The sequence below is a fragment of the Marmota marmota genome, unplaced genomic scaffold (assembly GCF_001458135.2).
Source record: "Marmota marmota marmota unplaced genomic scaffold, marMar, whole genome shotgun sequence".
NCBI lineage: Eukaryota > Metazoa > Chordata > Mammalia > Rodentia > Sciuridae > Marmota > Marmota marmota.
In genome coordinates, this window is record NW_026000174.1 from 49,884,274 (window position 1) to 49,896,716 (window position 12,443).

At 37.2% G+C, this 12,443-nt stretch overlaps 1 protein-coding gene across 12 annotated transcripts in view; it reads right to left on the reverse strand.

Annotated features, from left to right (window-relative positions):
* The window catches only part of Lrrc4c (leucine rich repeat containing 4C), a 1,134,834-nt gene that overhangs the window by 16,402 nt on the left and 1,105,989 nt on the right, over positions 1 to 12,443 (reverse strand). For 9 of the 12 annotated variants that reach the window (XM_048788626.1, XM_048788625.1, XM_048788624.1 and 6 more), the window contains one exon: positions 6,089 to 6,140. The exons of the other annotated variants lie outside the window; for them this stretch is intronic. The gene's annotated coding sequence lies outside the window, so the exon portion shown is untranslated. The remainder of the gene's footprint in view (positions 1 to 6,088; positions 6,141 to 12,443) is intronic. 12 annotated transcript variants of the gene reach the window in all.

The following is a 12,443-nucleotide window of genomic DNA, read 5'->3' on the forward strand; positions in this document are numbered from 1 at the left end:
ATAAATATCATTTATAGAGAGTCATTTAGACTTTAAAACCACCTTCCAATGTTTTACCAAGTACTTTCTTGTTCATTATTAAACAGTATAAAGTCTAAATTTCCTAGACTATAACCAAAAACGTGTGGTGTGTGATATATATATATATATATATATATATATATATATATATATATGCCAAACACTAAAGGTATCTAGGAATCATTTTATAGCAGGGTGCTGGGACCCTCCAATGCCATTTGAACCATAATAACATATTATGACAAGTCTGCTTGCCAACACTTTACCTAGGAGGAAACTTCTTCAACTTAGTAATTTCCCATCATTGATCATTTGAGGCAGGGTACTGAAATAAGCCTAGCACAAGCAACATAAAATCAAAGCCAAGACCATTTGATTCTGAGGATCATTGTAAATAGTCAGGATGTTCAGAGAGAATCAGTGAGATTTGACAGGAAGGCTGGCCAACCTGTGATCTGGTAGGATATGAAGATCTAGGTAAGCACAAGGGCTAGCATTCCAAGAGAGAAAATAACATAGGCATTTCCTTCAATAGTATTTGTTGGTTGCCTTCCAAGAATCATGCGAAGCATTTACTTCTTCACACATGGGACCAAGTGTCTCCTGTTAAGGATCCCACAGTGTACTATATAATTCATAAATTAGTAAGCAAAAATGATAATAGAGTGAAAAGCACTAGAGAAGATGACACAGAGGGTTCACAGGAGCACGGAAAAAAGAGCACACAGTAACAAAGAGAAAAGACTGTTTGAAAATAGGCGGGAGCTGGGGACCACAGGAAGTGAACATCAGCAGGAGATAGAAGGAGGTGCAAGCTGACTTCTACCAGGAACCTATGCTTAAATGTAGTGGTATAGGTTGCTGGGAAAGTAAAATAATATCACATTGAGAAAAAAAACAAACAAAAGAGTTGGATCCTATGTTAAGGCAGATGATTAATTGTGGGGACTTGATTTTTCTTTTTGTTGAAAGGGAAAAGGACATTGAAGAACATATTCAAGAAAAAGAAGGCTGTTGATGTGTACAATATGGATAGGAACAAATGAACAAATAAAACATCTCAATAAATAAGTTCTAAAATAATGAATGTATAGATAAGGCTCTGATTTAGCCTAAAACATAGGCAGATATGCATCATGTTTTTTATAGCTCTACTACAGAATTTTCACTCTGTGAAACTCATTGGCTGCCCTGACTTCTGTTTATTTTACAGTTCCTAAAGCACAGGAGCAAGTACTGCATATCTAACCCTGGCTCCTGCTGACTATCTCAGACCCACCGCCTTCCAGTTTTCAGCATGACTTAAGAGTTTAATAAATTCACCAAAATGACCCACAAAAACCTGATAAGGAAACTCTCTTTAATTGAGTCTGTGTTTATGAGATCTGAGCAAGGGGAGGAAACAGAGTAGACTCTTTCTGTGATTTCCAGTCAACGTCATTTAATCAGAATGCAGATAGCAGGGATGGCCTCCTAATTGAAACTGGAAACTGGTTTCAAGTAACCTCAACACTATTCGAATTGCATAATGAGGAAGCCTTGGTGATGACATGTCAGATAATGGAAATGACTGGAATCAGAGATTTCTTTGTTTCCCCCTAATGACTACAAAAGAGGGAATTATTCAGCAAATGCAGACATTTGGAAATTGGATTCTTATTTATTTACATAAGGCAGTCCTCATTTTGCTTGGTTCCATGTTAACCATAAGTCATGTATATTGGAAAAAGTCATCTTTCTGCAGTCTCTGTATTTGCTCTAGTTACCATGGAACCTTGCAAAATGATGACTGCTGTTCCAATATTAACAAACCAGTTAACATAGTACTATGCAAAGTAAAAACTCCCTGTATTTTCCTGTATTCATTTTGCCTACAAGGTATAATTTGCAAAAATATTCCATGGGGGGAAAATGAAACATATATATGAAAAGCAATAGGGAACTTGGTCCCCCAAGGTATGTTAAAGTGATGAGAAACAGGGAAACCTGAATATGCCCCTATTTAGGCCATTAGTACTTAACCTACTTTTTCCTTGGTTTGAATGATGAAGATTCCTTTTTGGTTTATTCTCCCACCATCTGTCTTTTTTCTCTAAAGGATACATTTTATAAAGAACAATTCAACTGAAAAAGCACAAGACTGACAGCCTGATTCCAATAGGGATATTAATTACAGTTGCAGGGTGACAATAATGTAAGTCACTTAAATGTACTACACCATTTTGTCAAGTGAAGACAGAATATGTGTCCTTTGTATGCCAAAGGCATAGGAGAGAGATAAAGGTTAATGTTGAAAACACTTGGGAAAAAAGTAAACTCTACAAAACAAGGGTAAATTATGGTAAGGCTGTCACTCCTACACTTTCCATTCCTGCTTTTCAAACTGTAAGTACCATGCCAACAGAAACTAGACATGGGATGGGGATGTAAACAAAACTCTGGGATCAGTGTTTGGGAAACTCTGGTCTACAGGCAAAATCTAGCTCAACATTTCTTTTTGTAAACAAAGTTTTATTAGATGATCCTATGAGAGCTTGTGTATGTATTGTCTATGGGGTGCTTTCACACTGAAGTTCAGAGTAATTCTCATGGATAATAGGACTTACATAGCCTGAAATGTTTACTAACAGTCACTCGATGAAACAAATTTGAACTTTTCCTTCAGTACAAGAACATCTTTTTCTGATCTACTCCTTTCAACCTCAAGGTTGCCAAGAAAGATGATCTGTTAGGGAATGGAAGAAAAATATTGGGATATCTACTTATAATTAACTATCATCTAAGAAATGATAAAGGAAGTAAGCTTTGCTTGTGTGGAAGTGACGCCATGTGTCACATAACATATGTGAGGAATCCTGGGCAAAAGAGTGGCTTCCTGTGGTGTTCATGCTTACTCACATGCTTACTACATGTTATGACATACTGCTATGTCTGTATGGTTGGCTAGGGTGACTCTATGCATTATATTATTTAGCTTTAACTAAACTAACACAAAGCAGATAAAGTGGATTAAAATATTTTTTCAAAAAAAAAAAATAGAGAATAAATGCCCTAATAAGGAAAGAATAGACCCCTGGACAGAAAAAAGTGGAGCCATATTGTGTGTGCGCGTGTGCACACATGCACCAGTGAAGAGTGTGCATATATGTGGAAAAATCACTCTCACCAGCAATTATGGCCTCTCAGAGTCTTGTCCTAGCTAAACTCCTTCCTTTCTTTTCTGATTCACTAGATATCCACCAACATCTCTGACTTACTCCTGGATTCTTTTTGATATTTTGCTCTCAGGAAAACTTGAGAGGGTTTATGAATTTTCAGATAATTTTCAACTATAGGTATTAGATAGAGTTGGAAGACTGATTTTATTTTACATTGAATCCATAGTAATAGAAAATCAGAAACGTGGGGGAGCGGGAGACACGGGGGGGGGAAAAACAGTGTGCTTTCTATGTGGTAGAGACTCTGAGTGACTTGCATATACAAGTTTATTTATTCCTCATAAACTCATGGAGTAAAAGCCATTATTCTGGTATACAGATGAGAAACCAGATGCTGAGTTTGTCACTTATCTCAAATCACTCAGATAGTAAATGAGCCTGGGTCTGTCTAACCCTCCCTGCTGCCTCCTTTCCCCAGCTTTAACCATGGTGCTATATAGATTGCTTTCTACTAGCTCTGTATGCTTCGGATCAATGACTTATTCTTTCAGCAACTCATTTCTAAAGGCACCAAGAGAAATACTACTACTATGATGTACTAGCTGCAGTACCATCTTCAATCTTAACAAAACCTATTGCTTAGAAGTACTCACATTCACTTTGCCTTGGAGAAACCAAGGAAGAACATTTAAGATCTTCTCCAAGATTCAGAGCCAGCCTGGGGTAGACCAGCAGCTTCAGATTGATTTTCCTGTATATAATACCTGGCTGTGAAGTGTGAAGGATTAAGGCAATCTAAGTGAATTTACCCAGCAAAAAACCTGGTACACAGTAGGTACTATCTACATAGTATATTTTGTCTTTCCTAAATCAGTTTCTTCATACTCCTGGAACATGACCAGAATGGGGATGTTATGCTCAAGTCTGAACACTAGGGCTGAGGAGGAATATCATTCTGTGCTGAATAAATCAAGGCAAAGCCATACCTGGGGACGAAGGTGGCCCTAATATGTAGACGGCAAACTTTTAACTGGCAGTGAAAGGTTCCTTCTTACCAACATGTGCTACCTTGGTATACTTCACTCCCAATTCTTTTATTTTTGAGGAAAAACATTTCCAGCTAATAACACAATTACACTTAAGTATCAGGCCCCATTTTAGTATTATTGCATTTGTTAAATCTGAGTCCAAATTACTTCCTCAATGCTAATAAGAGACAAAGGAGGAGGAGGAAATAGAGGAGGAGGCAGAGGATTTGCTGAGGGGGATGAGGTTTGGGAAGGTTAAAGGAAGAAAAGAAGACACATATACAAAGTGACAGAGAGAAAAACAGAGAGATATCAATGCTGCATATAGACTCAAGTCCGATAAATGTCAGTTAAACTTGCTGCCTACGGTTTCTATGGAAACCCCTTAAGTTAAGAGGGGAACACAGACATTTTTTGGACTGCAATTCACAAGCTGTTTATTTAATTATGATGAAACATGAGACTGTTAGGGACAATACTATTATCATACTGATAGCATTTAGGATTCAACAAATAGGTATTGAAAACTAAAAGACTGATTTTTTTTAACGCATTAACTTCTTGCGAATGACATGCGATTAAAATGCATCTTGTTTTTACAGGACTTCACAAATTACTTCCCTCAGGCGAACCCCAAATTAGCAAAATGACATTCCTTTAAAAGGGAGTTCTTTAGAGGTTTCATGCCAATTATAACCCCCTATGCCCAGTGAACAAAACCAAGGTCACAGCATATTTTCAATTAAACCCAAGACAGCACCAAAGTGCAGCACAGCTGGAAAAGCAAGCACATTATTACCCCATAGATCATTTGTGAGCAATGAATAGGTCTCCGGTGCTTTTCTGTTTTATAGGCATTTGAATATAAAAATAAAGAAAATAGCTTCAGATTAGTTCTTGCCTTCCAAAATAAACAGCCACTTTTTTAGGGCATTATTCCTTTTGGCCTGAAGAAAAACGATTTGAAGCCATCACTTTTCTGTCTCTGATGGTCGGGAAATCATTCACTTAGCCTTTAATTTAGCCTGGAGAACCATCGGATTGATAGTCATTCATATCTTCATTAGTTCACTGAACAGACATGTCGTTTTCCACCTACTATGTGTCAGGCACTGTGCTAGGGACAGGAAAGGCAAGAAAATTAATCCAGTTCCACCCCTAAGGGTGGACTTTCAGGAAGGAAACGCATTAATAGGGAGGGCCAACTATGGCTCATAGGCACTAGATAGGTAAATGTAAATATGGAAACGCAGAACCTTCAAAGAGATTACCATTTAATGGATACAAAAAGACACATAGTCATAAATCATCAGGCAAAGAGTCATTCTTGCCTGCCGCCTACTGATCTTATTTTCCTGTAGGTAATATTACCACCAAGGATGCTGTGCTACAGCCCAAGGTAAATGGGTATATGTGTATGGCATCTGCTGGTTGGTAGAGGGTAGGCAAAGAAGGGAGCTTCAGGAATAGTCCCATAAAATAATGACATTTCCAGTTGTGTCCATGTGCTCCAGTAGCCTTATAGAATCTTTGGCCCATAGAAATGACTGAAGGAAGAGGCACAAGAGAAGTAAATCCCAAGGAGAGTCATTTCTGGAGTCAAGCTGGGAACATGAAAGCAATTTCTAAATTGGCAAAGAGAGACACACAAGAAATTTGCAAATATGACTCAGTGGATATGTTTTTCTTGCTACATTACAGCTTATCTTTTGAAGTGCAGTAGTGGTTTGCAGTGGCTGGACTTCCCACAAATTGCTCATGCTAGCAAAGCCAGTTGTTGTTGTTATCGGATTTGACAGTGTATAATGAGCCACTTCACATTAGCTGCTGTTGTAGTGTTCAGCATATTGTGGGAACGATTTAGCATGAATCATCACCCACCTAGCTCTCCATTGGGGTCTCTGTGCTGCAAATAGGCAATGTCTTTGCCAATCTGAAAAAAAAAAAGTATCCATTAGAATAATTCAGCACACTTCTTGATCTGCCACTACCACCACCACCACCACCACCACCACCACCACCACAGACACCACTGGTGACAATATTTATTGAATCACCACTGTATTTTAACACTGTTCTGGGAAGGAAGCCAAGGCAGCTATTTTAACCACTGGCCATTTTGAACAATGCATTTTTTTAATGCCAATAAAAAAAAATGCATTTGAAGTCAAAAGATCTGGAGTCTACACTTGGTTCTTACTTATTAGATTCATGACCTTATGAAAGTACGTTTTATTTCTGATCCCGTGTCCTAATCAGAACTACCTCGTAAGATCAAATCAAACACTGTTTTATAAAGAGGAATAGGAAATAATTAAACAGAATACTCAATTATTAAAGTCAGATGAGCTGTTCTGAGTTTGACATAGGCATCTGCTGGAAACTCCATTTGGGATTTTTTTTTCCCCACATACAAAAGGAAGAGAGATATTTAATATATAATCTTTCCTTTTTTCCTCCCCTCCCCCCACTCTGGGATCACTAGCAGGATTAAAAAATTAGAATCTAAGATTGAGGGCCACCTAGAACTTTTGAGCAAAGGGACACAAGAAGACAGAATCTGGATTTTGCAAAGCTTAATGAAATAAAAGAAGAAATATTCTTTACTTCCCACGGTTACAGAATTTTATATCCCCGAGCTTAAAAATACTGTTGTTGCAGACGTTACATAGGGGAAATCCTGAGCAACAGCAGATGGAACGATCCCACACAATCTGTAATCAGGATCAAGAGATGGAAGTGGGTACTGAAATCACCAAAGATGGAAGTGGATACTGAAATCACCAAGAATTCCATCAGGAGTAGGACTGGAGAAAACAAGAAGTAGGTGTTAAAAATCTTTAAATAATGAAGAAGGGTAAGTGTGGATCTGTAGTTGGTTGCAGGAAGAAGGTACTGGAAACAGGGACAGTCTAAGGGTACAAGCGTCAAAGTTTGGTATTTTAGCAACGTAGGTGGTTCTACTGGGATATAAAATATGATGAAGTGCTTTTCAAACTTCAATGCATTATGGGTGAATATTATTAATCAAGTAAAACTATAATTAAAATATATTTTAGAGAGTATCTATTGATTTTCTGTCAATAGCTTAAAATCTAACTCAAACCTATAAAAATGTTCTTCATATCTCATAGTCTCAAAAAAATTTAACTACCTTTCAGTGCCACATGTGAAATATGAGTTACAATTTGATGAGCCTGGGATTCAAAAGAATATCCGGGAAGGCCATAGGTAACAGTATGCATAGAGGTAACAAAGAAAAGGTGACAATGAAAGAATTATGTTCATGGCTAAATCAAACAACTAATTCTCAATTCTCATTTTAGGCAAAACTTAGGAGCATCTGACACAGTAGCATTCTGAACTTTCTGAAAAGCGCCTTCCACTTGGTTCCTGGGAACTACTCTAAATGAAATAGCTTATTTGATGAAATACGTTTATAGAGTGTCTGCTCTGCTCAACCTCTATTGCTGGTTCTACCTCTTCTTCATCTATACTTATTCTCTAGGGAGGTCTATGATGACCATCTATAAATTGAGTACTGACAGACTCAAAGTCCAGCAGGCTTGTAGACAGGTACATAACTGTTTATGGAAGACCTGTACTTGGAAGAATTGAAAATTAACCTCTCCACAAAAAACAAACAAACAAACAAAAAACAACAAACTCTCGATTCCAACTCAATTACATACTGACAAAGACATTTTCTACAATTCCATTTATTCACTTGTACAAGAGTATGATTCTCACATATTTTATTGGTGCATTATAGCTGTACATAATGATGGGATTCGTTGTCATATATTCATACATGCACACAATATAATAATATAGTTTGGCCAATTCATTCCTGAGCACTTCAACAGACACATTTTAATCTCCTATCATGTGCTAAACACTATTTGGGGGACCATTCTCCTAAGAACACAGGTCAAAATCACCCTTGTAACTTTTTTCCAAACTCATTTGTCTCACCTTTCCATCCTATCATCTCTACACCTTATCAACTTTATACTTAACAGATGCACAATGGAAATTCCAAATATAAAAATTCTGGTCATATCTATATAGCTCCATTACTACTTCCTGAATTTTTTCTTTGGATAATTGAACTATATCATAGCCTGGTCCAGTATCTTTCTCCTTGCTTCTTTCCTTGCTTCTCTTCAATCTTTTCTCCAAACTGTGGTGGGATCCTTTCAAAACAAGTCAGATTATATTTTTCTTCTGCTCAATGTTCCACGGCTACTCATATCACTCAAAGTAATCCATAGAACTTTTAGTGGCCTATGAGACCATGCATATTTTTGTTCTTCCTCCAACCACTCCTCTGATATCATTCTCTGAACATATTGCTTTTACTCCATTTTGGTCATACTGCCCCTTGATGTTTCTCCAACACACCAACCTTCCTCAGGCACCTTACACTAGATGGATGTTTCTGCCTGGAATATTCTTCACCCAGATGGGCCTATAGCTATGTATAGGCTTCATGACAATAGTGCTATCTTTCATCCAAATAACCTGTGTACTTTCCTTCTTCACTTCATCTAAGACTCTCCTAAATTACACCTTCTTGGAGAGTCCTTATGTAGCTATTGTACATAAGATAAAACCACCCCTGTCGCTCTTCATTCTGCAACCCTTTATTGTCCTTTACATCATCTTTCAACATGAACATGTTAAAAGAGGGAAGGAGGTACTTATGCCATGAATCCTTCCAAGATTCTCTAAATTTGTAGGAGTTTACACCTTTGTGTTCCTTAACACAACCCATGGTTCTTCCATGGGAAGAAGAGAAAGAATATTTATTGAGCATTCATCTACTGCTCTTGCCTGCTCATGTGTCTTTCTTCCTCATTAGGCAATATGTCCCATCAGGATATGCAATATATTCTGTTTGATGTTCCCAGAGACTGCAATGTAGTATGTGTTCAACAAATGTTTCTTGAATAGTAGATGAAATAGCTTATTTGATGAAATATGTTTATAGAGAAGGGGGCAAAACTGAAAACACCCTGAATTTGAAATACACAAATCATTCAAACCACATTGCTGATTAGAGAGAAACTTATAAAATTACATTTTTGAAGTAAAAAATAAATACACACACATATGTTTGTTATGGTTCAAACTAAATTTTCAAAGACAGAAATATCTTTAGAAATGCCTAGTTTGTCAATCAACTTTCTCAAACTTGCAGAAATATTCCAGATTACTTCTGCTTATGTGAACTTTTATATAGCAACCAAGAGAAAAGGAAATACTTTGATTTCAATGGATAGTTTAATTTCTAAAGTGTTTCAATTCATAGAAAGATAATTGAAAGCAAAACCAGAATAAATGCATTCAGTTTCTAAATTATTTTAAAAAAAAACATTTTATCTTTTAATTACCTGTAGTAAGGTCCAGAAGCTCAGAAAAGAGAAAGCATCTCATTTGCTCTTCCATTGTTTTAAAAATCCAATAGTACCACCATCTATTTATTGTAGAAAGCTAAGGTGTCCATACTGTTTTCTCTAATATATCAGCTCAAATAATATCATTGTTCAACAGTTCTATTTGGACTTTCTCCTTTCATATCACATTTGACTTGCTCACAGAAAAAATTAACCACTTATTACTTTTCCCACAGCATTGTCTTCATTATACCACTTATCACTGTGATGACTGGAACACTCTCCTATTAATCAGTACATTGCCACTGAAGATCTGTATGCTTGGCATTTATTAGGAACTAGATATTTTAAATTCAAAATAAAGTGAGCATCTATAGACATAGATGAAATTATAAGTGCTATCCAGTGGTCTCATCTCTATAGCTGCTAGTCATGTGTTAATTTGAGATTGAAGGTCAAGGTTTGTGGGGTAAAAGATGGTATGTGCAAAGTGTTCTTGATTTTTAAGTAACAGCACCAGGTCAAACTTCTGCTCTCTCTGATCAGAATCTCTGGTCTGAAAGGACATGATAGCTGAGAACCTTTGAATGTTGCATTTGTCTTCATGAGTGTAGTGATAAAGGATGGATCAGGACTGGCGCAGTCATGAATGACTTATCCCACCTCTCCTCACAAGTGAAGATAAATGACACAAAGCATGAGTCACCATGCATTATATCTAGTGATTCCATGTTTATTCTCATGGACACAAACACACTGTAGACCTTTCCTCCAACCACATTGTTTTTCATTTTCAAAACACCCAACAACAGGGAAGCCAGGGGAAAGTTGGAGGGAATAAAAATGCTAAACCCATTTCTAGGAGTCAAACTGTACCCTGTGAGAGGTGATTCAACAGACCCTGACTCTGGGAACCTCAGAATTCGACTGCCATGTGTCTCTGGCTGTTATCATTATGCTGATGCAATAAGAGAGTCACAAAAGGTCCTCAAGGATGCAGCACTAGAATGCTCCCCAACCTATGGAAAATTCACCAAGATGTTACTTCCAACAAAATAGTTTATAAGAACTCCCAGTCCCATTACGTATAGTCTTCCTGACTTATTTATTCTCTGATGATATTCATTAGCCTCAGATGGTATACATTTCCTCTTTTTTGAGTTGGAAGAGTACATTGCCATAAAGCTCCTTAGATTTCTGATAAGGTGGGCAAAATACAAAATTTAAATAAAGCCATCGTCCAGGATGATGACCCTGCATATTCCTCATAGCTCTGTTCCTGCCTACCATTTGGACATAGATTGCACTATTGAGAGCTCACAGGGTTAAATGATATCATTGCATTCCAACTTGAACCTCAGCAACAGCTGGTCTTTTTAGGAAGGATCTATTCTCCTAAATGGAAGTAAACAGAAAATGGTTTTGTCTAGATCCTATCCCAAAGTCAAGGCTCCTCTTTGCCAAAGCAGTTGAGAGTTATATAGTCTTTCACGTTGTCTGTGACTTTCCCACCATCTTCTGTAGTCCCTCTCTTCAGTTAACACTGACCTCTGGCTTTGTCCTGCTGGCAGAACAAAGCCTGGCCATTTTATCTAACCTGACTCTCACTCTCATCTCATTCCATCATTGATTCAGCTTTAGTTCTGATCATATGCTCCAAAAGCTAATATTTTACATCTACATTACTTTGGAAAATGGGACCAATTTGGTTCCAAGACCATACTTTCGTATTTATTATAGATCTATTATGGGATTCATTTCTTTTCCATGATCTAGGTCTTCTTACAATAATAAAACTGAAACCACAGGGTTTTTTTTTTTGTGTTTCCTCCACAACTAAAGACCTGGGTTTTCCCTCAAATTTCTAGATCTTTAACATTTTATACTATCTCCAGAGTTCCTCATATGCATCTCATTCAACATTAAATTAATGGTTACTAAATATCAGAGATTGTTCTAATGACTACAGATTCTCCTACTGCATGAAGCCTAATTTTGGGAGGAAAAATAGTAAACAAGGAAAGACCAAATAGATGTAAGTATTGAGATGAAAAAAAGAGTAAAGAGAAAGGGAATCACTAAGAGAAAACTTTAACTTGATGGGTCTGAATAGATCCTTCAGTAAAAGGTACATATAACTTGAAGAATGATAAGAAGGAACTCAGAAATAAAATTATCTGGAAGAAAAATGATCTGGGGGTGCTGGAGATGTGGCTCAAGTGGTAGCACGCTCGCCTGGCATGCCTGAGGCACTGGGTTCCATCCTTAGCACCACATAAAAATAAAATGTTTTTAAAAAAATGATCTGGGAACCAGGCATAATTCCAGAAACATAGAGTCTGAGGTAGGAGGATCACAAGTTCAAAGCCAGCCTCAGTAACTTAGTGAGGTCCTAAGCAACTAAGCAAGACCCTATTTCTAAATAAAATGTAAAAGGATTGGGGATGTGGCTCAGTGGTTAAGTGCCCCTGGGTTTAATCCCTTGTACCAAAAGGAGAAAAAATAAATGATCTGGGAAGACAGAATCATTTAAAGACTCCAATTTGAAACAGTATGTTGAACTTAAATAATAAAAAAGGTTAAAAATAGGGGAGCCTTCTGGGGACAGTGGCACATACCTGTAATCCCAATGGCTTGGGAGGCTGAGGCAGGAGGATAGCAAGTTCAAAGCCAGCCTCAGCAAAAGCAAGGCACTAAGCTGTTAGAGAAGGTACAACTCAGTGAAACCCTGTCTCTAAATAAAATATAAAATAGCCTAGGGATTGTGGTTGAGTGCACAAGTTCAACTCCCAGTATCAAAAAAAAAAAAAAAAAAAAAAAAAAAAAAAAAAAAAAAA